General features: G+C 39.3%; 1 protein-coding gene across 1 annotated transcript in view; it reads right to left on the bottom strand.

Annotated features, from left to right (window-relative positions):
• Positions 1–11,370, bottom strand: part of LOC122418872 (uncharacterized) — a 68,032-nt gene that overhangs the window by 543 nt on the left and 56,119 nt on the right. Inside the window, exons 3-4 of the transcript XR_006262737.1 lie at positions 964–1,349; positions 160–401 (exon numbers count right to left, since the gene is read on the bottom strand). The gene's annotated coding sequence lies outside the window, so the exon portion shown is untranslated. The remainder of the gene's footprint in view (positions 1–159; positions 402–963; positions 1,350–11,370) is intronic.

The raw sequence follows: 11,370 nt of genomic DNA, 5'->3' as shown, positions 1-11,370 counted from the left end.
TAGTAAAGTTCTGAAACAACAAATGCAAACCCAATAATGACGAAAGTTTCAACTAGGTTAAACATTCTATGAAAATTTTTCTGTATTCTACCATCATTGGTGGTTCATTTATAAAGATTTTCATAATATGTTTAAGGAATATCTTTGATTGAGCCTTACTTTGTTATGTGTAATAAATGCTCAGTTGTGAGAGATCTGACTCTGCCTGGAAGATTCTCCGGTGTAGAACTGTGCAGAGCTGGCCTCGCGTTCTGATACTTTTTTGCAGGAGAAAACCTTGTGAGCGTCAATTTTTTGCTATCCTTGACAAATCTTACAAGTTCAAATGCTCCAAGAGTCCTAATGAAATTATTGACGGCATGGCAGGTTTTTCTACTATGGCGGAGTCGACGCATGCTTATCTGAAATAGAATGATTTGTTATTCCATGACTTTTTTCCAATTTGGCGTATTTATTTCCTTTTTATATTTTATTGAATTTTATTCCTATTTCGTAAGTGATAAATCATCCTTAACTGCTACATTTTGAAATGATCTCTTCCAGGATCATAATTTTGCTATGCATTTTTTGTTCATAAATTATAGACAAAAGCTGAAAAATAAATATCATTTCCAAACCCAATCTATGCAGAAAATTCATGGAAAAAAAGGTCAGCGAGTTGAATATAACTGATGCAACTCAGTCTAGAGAACTCGACCTCAATATCAAAACATATTAATGGTACTAAAAACGCAATCTTTCATTTTGTTAAACAACTTAGACTCGAACATGAAAAAAAATCAAAAAGATCTTTCTCAATTACAAAAGTCATTTTGAGAATGTGATTTAACGATAACTTGAGTCCTGTCTCCAAATTGGTTGCATGACCTTATATGTTATTTTTTTTAAGATCACTTCAATTAGCATGATGTCAAAATGAAAAAAAATATAAAATATTTTGTGCGCTGAAGCATGGTTATTAACCTTAATTCGCCTGGATTTTGAAGATTAATCAGAAGGCTCCAATTCTGCTCAAGTGAAATGGGAGGCGCACTTGAGAATATGCTGAAGCTAAATTTGTCCTCGTCATCCATCAAATCAAATTGTTTGGCATACGCGAATACATTGATGTAAGCATTGATCTCCGTTTCCTCACAGACGCCCGTGCTGCGTTAACCTTTTACTCTGCCGATGCTGTGGTTGGCGTATCCCACCATGGTTGCCTTGTTCCGTCGACCGAAAAGCAAAAGCTCGAAATCTTTGGTGAACGTATTTCTCGACCAAAGTTGTTTACACGTTTCCCGTTCATTGTTGTTTGTTTCACGAATGCTATGTCCACCATCATCCTCCACAAGACACCCGACGCTTCTCTGTATACACGTAAACAGACTTCTGATCAGAGATCGGCAAAAAAAAATTTTTCATTTTTCATTTTTAAATTGATCAAAAACGCACATTGCAAAAATTATTATTATCAATTGATTAAAAATCATTAATTATTACAAATTACATTGTCAATTGATTAACCAATTTCTAATTAATGGAGAAGATATTACCAATTGACGAAAAATTTCCAATTGATTGAGAAGATATTGTCAATTGACAGACCAATTTCCAATTGATGGAGGAGATATTACCAATTGATGAAAAATTTCCAATCGGTGGAGGAGTTATTGCCAATTGACCAACCAATATCCATTGAATGGAGGAGATATTGCCAATTGAAAATTTTTCAATTGATTCAAAGCGTTCTGTCAATTAACCATATGAAATTAAATTCTAGAAAAATGTTTGGCCAATTGGTGGATCATCCATTGGCGATCCGGGCGATACCAGGGCCTGATTTACGCATACATAGAATGCGATACGTCCGTGAGCATCTTCTTCGACGCTTAGATCGACGGCTCGATGGTTTTCTATATCTAGCTCGACGGGTCCATGGTTTTCGATGTCCAGGTTTACGGCGCCATGGTTTTCGATGTCTAGGTCGCCGGCTTCATTGTTTTCGATGCTAGGACGACGGTGCCATGGTTTATAATGTCTAGGTCGACGACGCCATGGTCTTTGATGTCTAGGTCGACGACGCCATGGTTTTCAATGTCTAGGTCGAAGACTCCATGATTTTCGATCTCTAGGTCGGCGGCGCCATGGTTTTCGATGTCTAGGTCGACGGTGCCATGGTTTATGATGTCTAGGTCGACGACGCCATGGTTTTCAATGTCTAGGTCGATGACTCCATGGTTTTCAATGTCTAGGTCGAAGATTTCATGATTTTCGATCTCTAGGTCGACGGCGCCATGGTTTTCGATCTCTAGGTCGACGGCTCCATGGTTTTCGATGTCCAGGTTTACGGCGCCATGGTTTTCGATGTCTAGGTCGCCGGCTCCATGGTTTTCGATGTCTAGGTCGACGGTGCCATGGTTATGATGTCTAGGTCGAGGACGCCATGGTTTTCAATGTCTAGGTCGATGACTCCATGGTTTTCAATGTCTAGGTCGAAGATTCCATGATTTTCAATCTCTAGGTCGACGGCGCCATGGTTTTCGATGTCTAGGTCGACGGATCCATGGTTTTCGGTCTCTAAGTATATTTCTCGATGGTTTTCGATGTCTAGGTATATTCCTCCATGGTTTTCCATGTCTTGGCATAGTTTTTCATGGTTTTCGATAATGAAGTATACCTAGACATTGAAAACCATGAAGCCGTCCACCGAGACATGTAAAACCATGAATAAATATACCTAGACGTCGAGAACCAGGGAGATATATACCGAGACATTAAAAACCATGGAAAACTATACCTAGACATCGAAAACCATGGACCCGTCGACCTATACTTCGAAAACCACGGAGCAATATGTCTGGACATCGAAAACCATGGAGAAGTATACCTCGACATCAAAAACCATGGAGGAATATACTTAGACATCGAAAACCAGGGAGCAATATTCCTGGACATCGAAACCCATGGAGCAATATGCTTGGACATCGAAAACCATGGAGCAATATGCTTGGACATCGAAAACCATGGAGGAATATACTTAGACATGGAAAATCATGGAGCAATATTACTGGACATCGAAAACCATGGAGAAGTATACCTAAACATCGAAAACCATGGATAAACACATCTAGACATCAAAAACCATGGATAAACACACCTAGACATCAAAAACCATGGATAAACACACCTAGAGATCAAAAACCATGGACAAACAGACCTGGACATCGAAAACTATGGAGCAATATGCTTGGGCATCGAAAACCATAGAGAAATATACTTAGACATCGAAAACCATGGAGCAATATGCCTGGACATCGAAAACCATGGAGCAATATTCCTGGACATCGAAAACCATGGAGAAGTATACCTAGATATGGAAAACCATGGATAAACACACTTAGACATCAAAAACCATGGATAAACAGACCTGGACATCGGAAACCATGGAGAAATATATCTAGACATCGAAATCTATGGACCCGTCGAGCTAGATATAGAAAACCATCGAGCCGTCGAACTAAGCGTCGTAGAAGATGATCACGGAAGTATCGCATTCTATGTATGCTTAAATCAGGCGTTGGTATCGCCCGGATCGCCAATGGACGATCCACCAATTGGCTAAAAATTTTTCTAGAATTGGATTTTATATGGTCAATTGACAGAACATTCTGGATCAATTGAAAAATTTTCGTCAACTGGCAATATCTCCTCCATCAATTGAAAATTGGTTGGCCAATTGGCAATATCCCCTCCCTCAATTGGAAATTTTTCGTCAATTGGTAATATCTCCTCCATCAATTGGAAATTGGTTGGTCAATTGACAATATCTTCTCCATCAATTGGAAATTTTTCGTCAATTGGTAATATCTCCTCCATCAATTAAAAAATGAATCGTCATTTGGCAATAAAGTTTCTATCAATTTCTAATTATTTGTTCAATTGATAATGTAACTTGAAATAATTACTGATTTTTAATCAATTGACAATAATTATCAAAATTAGTGGCAAAAAAATTATTGATGCCGATCTCTGTTATAAAGAAATCGATCAATAAAAAATTCAAAAACAAAAATGACACTTTTTCTACGTTGAATATTCTAATACGACTTCATGATTCTCGAAAAACCTAGATCAATCCATAACTGTTTGAAGTAAAAAAATTCAAAAATCTGATATCATTCCCATGAGCTGAAATTGAATAAAAGGTAAAACTTTTCCTTCAAATTTCATTAAAAAACCTCATTGTTTCAGAGTTACGACAATCGAGGTACTTGAAGTTTCACTGAAAATTGCATGGCGGAAAATGTTAAAAAAAAATTAGTGAATAAACAATCGCTGACGCGACTCTTTTTACGCTTGAAATATCGTGTGAAATTTAATATTTCTCGCGATACGCGGGAATTTTCAAAATTTTTCTTTTGCTAAAAACGCGATGATTGAGCGAAAAAATTGTTTCCAATAATAAAATTGAATCTAAAACCTCAACTTTTGAGGATTCGCTCGTAGAATTGAGGAGAAAAAATTTCATGTGAAAACGCGGTCCAATTGAAAGGGGAATCCAACAAACCAAAAATCAACGTCTTTCGAAATAACGTAGCACCCGTAAAAAGGGTCGTAATGACTTTTCGAATAAACCAAAGTAAACCAAAATAAACCAAAGTAAGCTCTTCCCTTTAAAATGCTCCTTCTTGCATCCAAGATCTAAACCAGTGGCCTAGTAGAAGAAAAAAGAGCGCGGAACATTTTTGGTCTTTTATTCGGAAATTTTTCCTCGGTAGTGAAAACACTTGAAAAAAAGTAAAAAAAAAGCGAGACAAATATTGAAAGACCGCAACCTTAGTTTTGAATGATCTTCACATATTATCATTGTTAATTTGAAATTTTCTTCCTCATTATTTGTTTCATGATAGGGAAAAAAATATAAGACCATTCTAATATAGACACGATTTACATCATTTGAAATTGACTAAACAGTTTTTGTCCGTCAACATAGAAAAAATAAATATTTAGTAGCGTTGATTGCTTTCGCCATCTGAAGGTAGTTACTCAACTTTAAACAAATCATTTGTAAAAAATTTTTTGGAGATAAGAAAAAATGTATAATTTTCCAAAATATTTACTAATTGTCGTTCTTCTAAAAAAAAGCGAAATCACTATAAAAATACTTCAAAAAAGTAAAAAAAGAACGCCAAGTATTAAAAAACCGCCCCTCTAGTTTCGAATGATCTTTACTATATTTTCAGTAAATGAAAAATTTCCTTACCCACTATTTATTGCTAAAATGACATAGTAGGATGATCAAGATAAGAAAAAAAATATGAGATCATTTTAGCATAGCCAAGGATTTTGAATAAATTTCGATTTCTGCAAAGAATCATGTTACACCTCCAACTGTACTGACTAAAGAGTTTTGTGACTTCAAGCGTTCCCAGAATGATTTTGCGATTAAGATATTGTTATTCTAATTTAATGCACAAATTCACTGTCAAAATTACACACAAACTTGGCGTGGATGGTTTTCAAATGGAAGCTCGGCGAAGGAATGCTAATGCTCCATCCGTCTGCATCTAGAGCGAATTTCAATGCCCACTAATTCATTTGTTTCTTATTTCGTTATCCTTCCTCCAGCCACGTATGAATTTTTTACTTGTCTACCTATCCATATACTGGTTCATCACAAGTATTCTGTATCCCATTCTCTGATTCATTCACCAGATTGTCTATTTCTTTTATTCCTAAAACCATACTTTCTCCACATTCTATTCGTTTGTTGATTCAATAATTTAAACCATTCGCCTGGATATTTATCGTGTAATAGTTCATTAAATCATTCATATTTGCTAATTATTTTATTTTCTTCATTAATCTCTTTCATCTATACACTATCTCAGGAATCTATTTTATTCATCAAACCATTAATTTTTAATAGTATATTTGATCAATCGTGTCTTCCCGAGCTTCCATTTGAAAACCATCCACGCCAAGTTTGTGTGTAATTTTGACAGTGAATTTGTGCATTAAATTAGAATAACAATATCTTAATCGCAAAATCATTCTGGGAACGCTTGAAGTCACAAAACTCTTTAGCCAGTACAGTTGGAGGTGTAACATGATTCTTTGCAGAAATCGAAATTTATTCAAAATCCTTGGCTATGCTAAAATGATCTCATATTTTTTTTCTTATCTTGATCATCCTACTATGTCATTTTAGCAATAAATAATGGGTAAGGAAATTTTTCATTTACTGAAAATATAGTAAAGATCATTCGAAACTAGAGGGGCGGTTTTTTAATACTTGGCGTTCTTTTTTTATTTTTTTGAAGTATTTACATATATACATATATACATTTTTATCGATGGCGGGGATTACATTAACGTAGATTAAGTCGGTGACGCGCTTGGGTTAGCAAATTGATTTTTCGATTGTAGAGATCGCTTATATGCGGGCTGTTTAGATTCAGCCATGGGTATTTGTTGAAATTGCGTCTGTGGAAGTCGGGGTAGTCCCTTATCGGTGTTTCTGTAGATTTAGCGAAGAGTGCTCTGTTGATTGCGAAATCTTCTGCGTTGAACGAGATGCGTTTATTGGCTTTGTTACGTCTCCAGTGGTATAATGTCGGGGTGTTATTGGCAGATTGCAGTAGGCCTAATTGATCGCAGAGTATGAAAGCTTGGGGTGTGAGGTAGCCTGTTTCCAGGTTTCGAGTTACCGATGCGATATTTGGCGATGTGATGGCGTGCAGGATCGGGTTGTTGATGTATGTGATGTTTGAGAAGTAGTTTCTGCAGAGTTTTATGATGTAATTATCAATTCTCGGGATGTTTGCCCGGTTGTAAAGAATTTTGTTGGAGATGAAGTGTACGTAATTGGTGTGCTCGGATCTGTAGATGTGGAGGCATTTTCTTAGGCACTGTCTCTCGAAAGAGCGTAACTTCTCCATCATCGTGTGGTTGAGGTTCCACCAAGTTGGCGCAACGTATGTTAGAATAGGTCTGAGAAGGAGGAGGTATAGTATAATTTTTGCTTTGCAGGTAAGGTGCTTGTTGTAAAAGATGTTGATGTTTGCTTGATAGGCTTTTCTGGCTTTTTCTACTTGAGTTTCGACGTGGATATTCCCCCGAAGGAGGTTGTCTAGGTAGACACCGAGGTATTTAACGACATTTTTATGGGGAACCACCGTTATAACGTTTGTTCCTGGGTTTGTTGCCTTTATTTGAAAAGTTTTGTAGCCGATCCTGTGTGAAAAGCATATTTGGTTGAGCGGCTTTCTAAAGAGAATGGTCTCGCATTTTGAAGGGCTGAGGCGGAGGTTCCAGTTTATATACCATTGGTTTATTTTCTCGACTATTGATTCTAAGGTTGCGCGGACTGTCTCAATTGTATTATTGGCGGTGTATACAATAACATCGTCTGCGAAAGCGATGGCCGAGGAAGTAGCGTTGATGTTGTCGGGGTTGTTGTTGTTGATGCCAAAGGACGATAGTATGTCTGAGGTGAAGATATTGAAGAGGATGGGGGAGTTTACAGTACCCTGCTGAAGGCCTTCATGGATGCTAAAGGTTTCTGTTGATGTGGTGGTGCCGTCCCAGGTTACAAATGTTTTAGCGGTTATCATGTCCCAGATGTTGAATATGAGCGGTTTCGGGAAGTTTTTCGAGTGTAGTTTGTAGATAAGCCCTGTAAGCCACACGGAGTTGAAGGCTTTTTCTAAGTCAAGTAACGCTGCCCCCACGAAGAGCGAATTTTCTACGTCTGTATGTATGTCTGTGAGCAGTTTGTGTATGGCATGTGTGGTTGAATGTTTCTGTTTGAAACCAAATTGAGAGTGAGGTATAATGTTGTGGGTGGTGCAGAAGTTTGTTATGCTTTTGTTTATGATTATTTCAAAGACTTTACTGAGGTTGGGAGTGAGACTGATGGGCCTATAACTGGACGGATCATTGGGGTTTTTATTTTTCTTGAGGAGCGGGAGTACTTTTGCTTTTTTCCAGATTCTTGGGAAGTAGTAGTTGTTTAGCGCGTTGTTAAAGATTATGGTGAGGGTGGTTGTGACTTTTTCTGGGAGGTGTTTTAGCACTATCGAGGGAATGTTGTCCAGAGCTGCGGAGGTTTTGTTTGGGAGTTGAGTGAGGATTTTACGTACTGAGGCTGTGTCGCAGAAGATATTATCTTGGTCGTTGCCTGTGCTGGGGTTTGTTGACTTGTTGGGGTTTGAAAAGGAGGTTATTGACGTGTTATTCTGTTTGAGTGAGGTTAGTTCGGCTAGTAATTCGCTGGTTCTGTTGTTGATTAATTCTATGAATCGGGGATTCTGGTTGATATGTCTAGGGGAGTTTATCGATTCATAAAACGCACCTATTGCGTTGAGTTTGTCTGTTTCTTCTGTGAAAGAATATTTGTTGTTGCTGACTGGAATATTTGCTAGATTAATGTTTGTGCGGTTTAGCAGAGCTTGATTATGTGTTGGTATTTCGATTTTTCCGATTTTTATTGGGTCATTGGGACGCAGGAGTCTATTGATTTTTGGAAAAAAAGACTCTGCTTTACGGTGATCTATTTGTTTTAGTCGGGTTTTCCAGTAGTTTTCCGTTGATTTTTTGAATTCAGCTTTGAGGCGTTTTTTCATTGTGTTTAACAAATTTTTGGCGATCAGGGAGGCGGGGCGTTGACTATATGGATCGAGTGAGGAGAGTTTGTGTAAGGTGGATACTAGAGAGGATTTTATTTTGTGGAGTTTTGTTATCGTTGAGTTGAGGTATTTGTGTGTGTTATTGGTGGCTTTGATTCGGGGCGTGATGCTATGGATGGTTGCAACGATGTGGGTATTTATTTTATTGATAGCATTGTCTATTTCGTCGTTAGAGAGATTTCTATTGTCCGGGATTATTTCGAGGTAGTTTTCATCGAGATGCCTGGAGAATCTGTCCCAGTTGGTGGCTTTGTAGATGAATCTTGTGGGATAGTCGTCTGGGGAGGCGTTGCGAATTTCGTCACTGTCAAGTGAGATATTGAAGGATATGGCGGCGTGGTCGCTGTCATAAGGGAGAGTTTTTGTGGTTGCGTTCGGGGAGTTTAGCAGCTGTAATCTTGCATCTATTATTGCCAGGTCTAGGAAGGAGGCGGCCGGTTTGTAGGTGAGAAGGTCGGATGGGAGGATCAGTGTTTTGAATTTTATCGCGTTTCGCGCGTCCCAGTTGACAAGGATTTTGCCTCGCGTGTTTTTGGCGCGATCGCCCCACCGAGTATGTCTCGCATTTAGGTCTCCTGCTAGTATAAAGAAATTTTTGTTTTTATGTAGGTTGAGTTCGCTGAAAAGAGTGTCAAGTTCAGAAGCGAATATATCTCTGTGGTCGTTTGTGGCGTAGGTGCTTATGATGTAGAGATTTTTTGCTCGGTGTGAGTTTAGTTTTATAATGGTATACTCTATGATTGCGTTAGTGAGCGAAGAGGGTTGTGTGATTAAAGAATAAGGGATTCCTTTTTTAATGAGGATGGCGGTACCCCCCCCCCTCCCCCCTCGGGTTGCGTTAGGCCTATCGGTGCGAATAAAGTTGTAGTTTTGAAACTCGAGCTTGTGTTTATAGTTTAGTTTGGTTTCTGAGAGGAGTATTATGTCATGTGAGTATTTTTCTGTAAAGCTGATGAGCTCAAGTCTTTTTTGGTGAGTTACTATTGAGTTAACGTTTATAGCTGCATGTGGATATTTTTAAGGGATGTTGCGGGGTTATGCATTGTTCGGGAATAAAGATGCTAGTAGGAATTCTATTTTTTGTGTGTTGAGTGCAACTTGTTTAGCGATAGTTAGCAGTTGTTCAGATATGATTGTTGATAAGTCTTTTTTTAGCACGTCGAGCCAGTTTGTGTTTTGGTGTGGTGTGGGGGAGGACGAATTATTGTAGTTGAGCGAGAGTAAGTTATTGTTGTTGTTTGGGTCGTGAATGGGTTGAGAGAGATGGGGATGGCTTTGTTGAGAGTTTTGTGGACCGGTGGGGAGGTGATTTTTTGTGATTTGAGCAAATGATGTTCTTGGGTTGACCGGTGTTGCTATTTTAATTATTTTTTCATGTAACGAAGAAATGTCCTTCGCTTCGTTCTGTTTTTTAGTTTTCCGAGCGAACTTAAGATATGGGCAACCTTTATACGAAGCAGGGTGTCCGTGAGCTCCGCAGTTGGCGCAAGTGAGGTCCGTCGGGTTGGTGTTATTAGTGTACTGGCAGGCCCCAGGTTCGTGCGATTGTGCGCATTTGACGCACCTGTATTGGAGGTGGCAGTTTTTGCTGGCGTGCCTTACTCGTTGACAATTTTTGCATTGGAATACTGGGAGCTTCCGGAGGTGCTCCCATCTTACTCGTTGATACGCGAGAGTTTTTATTTTAAATAGTGGACTTACTTTGCTGGTGTTTGAAACCTGGATGAGGTGATGGTGCCTTTCAGGGTTATTTTTGTTGAAGTTAAAGAGGGCCACATTTATGAGTTCGATGTTCGGTATTTGAAGGCCTAGAATTTCGTTTTTGATATCTTCGGGAGTGAAGTCTCCACGGATCCCTTTTAATAACAGAGTTTTATCGGTGTATCGGTGAAGAACTGGATTTTGTTATCAATGAGCGCGGTTCTGATTTTGTTGAAGTTATCGAGGTTATTTGCGTAAATGGTGTGGTTTGTTTGGTCGGTTTGCTTGAGTGTTACCTCGCTTTTTGTAATTTGAAGGCTCGTGGTTAGTGTTATGATGGCTGCTAGCGTTGTCTTCGCTGTGTATATGGGCGGAGGTTTGCGGCCCTTCCGTTGGGACGTTGCGGAATCAGAGGTGGGGGGTTCCTCTGCTTCCATGTCGCTGTCGTCAGAGAGCGCTTCATAGTGATTCTTTTGCGTAGTTGCGGGTCCTTCCTGTGTCGGTAGACTGTGTCTCCTTTTGACGGGATTCTTGGGAAGTTCCCAGCCAGTTCCTGTAGGTGGCAGGTCAGGCGTTTCTTGCCGTGCCGGCGACGTCTTGCGCTTGCGCGATGACGCAAGGTTCGGACTTATGTTCGAGGTGGATGGCTTTTTATTTTCTTTTCTTAGGTTTTTAAATAGGTAATCAATTTGCACTGAGTTTAGGTTCCTTGTTTTCCGATCGCGATTGGCGCTGGGCGCTGGTGCGCTGTTGTTATTCGAAGTCGATGGTTGCGAAACGCAGCCCGCGCCACGTGCGTTTCTTTCATTGTCTGTTCGGTCGACCATGTTTGAGACTGGCCCGAGGGCTAAGCCCGTCGGTGCCAGCGCCTTTGATTATGCGAAGAGTGACTTATAATGAGTGATCTTATGAGAACGGATGATCACTATCAATTAAATCGATAACCTGAGATCCAGGCTACACACTAGCGTGATATAAGGATGGTGCACTGCACTAT

This window comes from Venturia canescens, chromosome 1, assembly GCF_019457755.1.
Source record: "Venturia canescens isolate UGA chromosome 1, ASM1945775v1, whole genome shotgun sequence".
Lineage (NCBI taxonomy): Eukaryota > Metazoa > Arthropoda > Insecta > Hymenoptera > Ichneumonidae > Venturia > Venturia canescens.
Note: the sequence above shows the minus strand (reverse complement) of the source record. Positions and strands in the feature narration are given on the sequence as shown.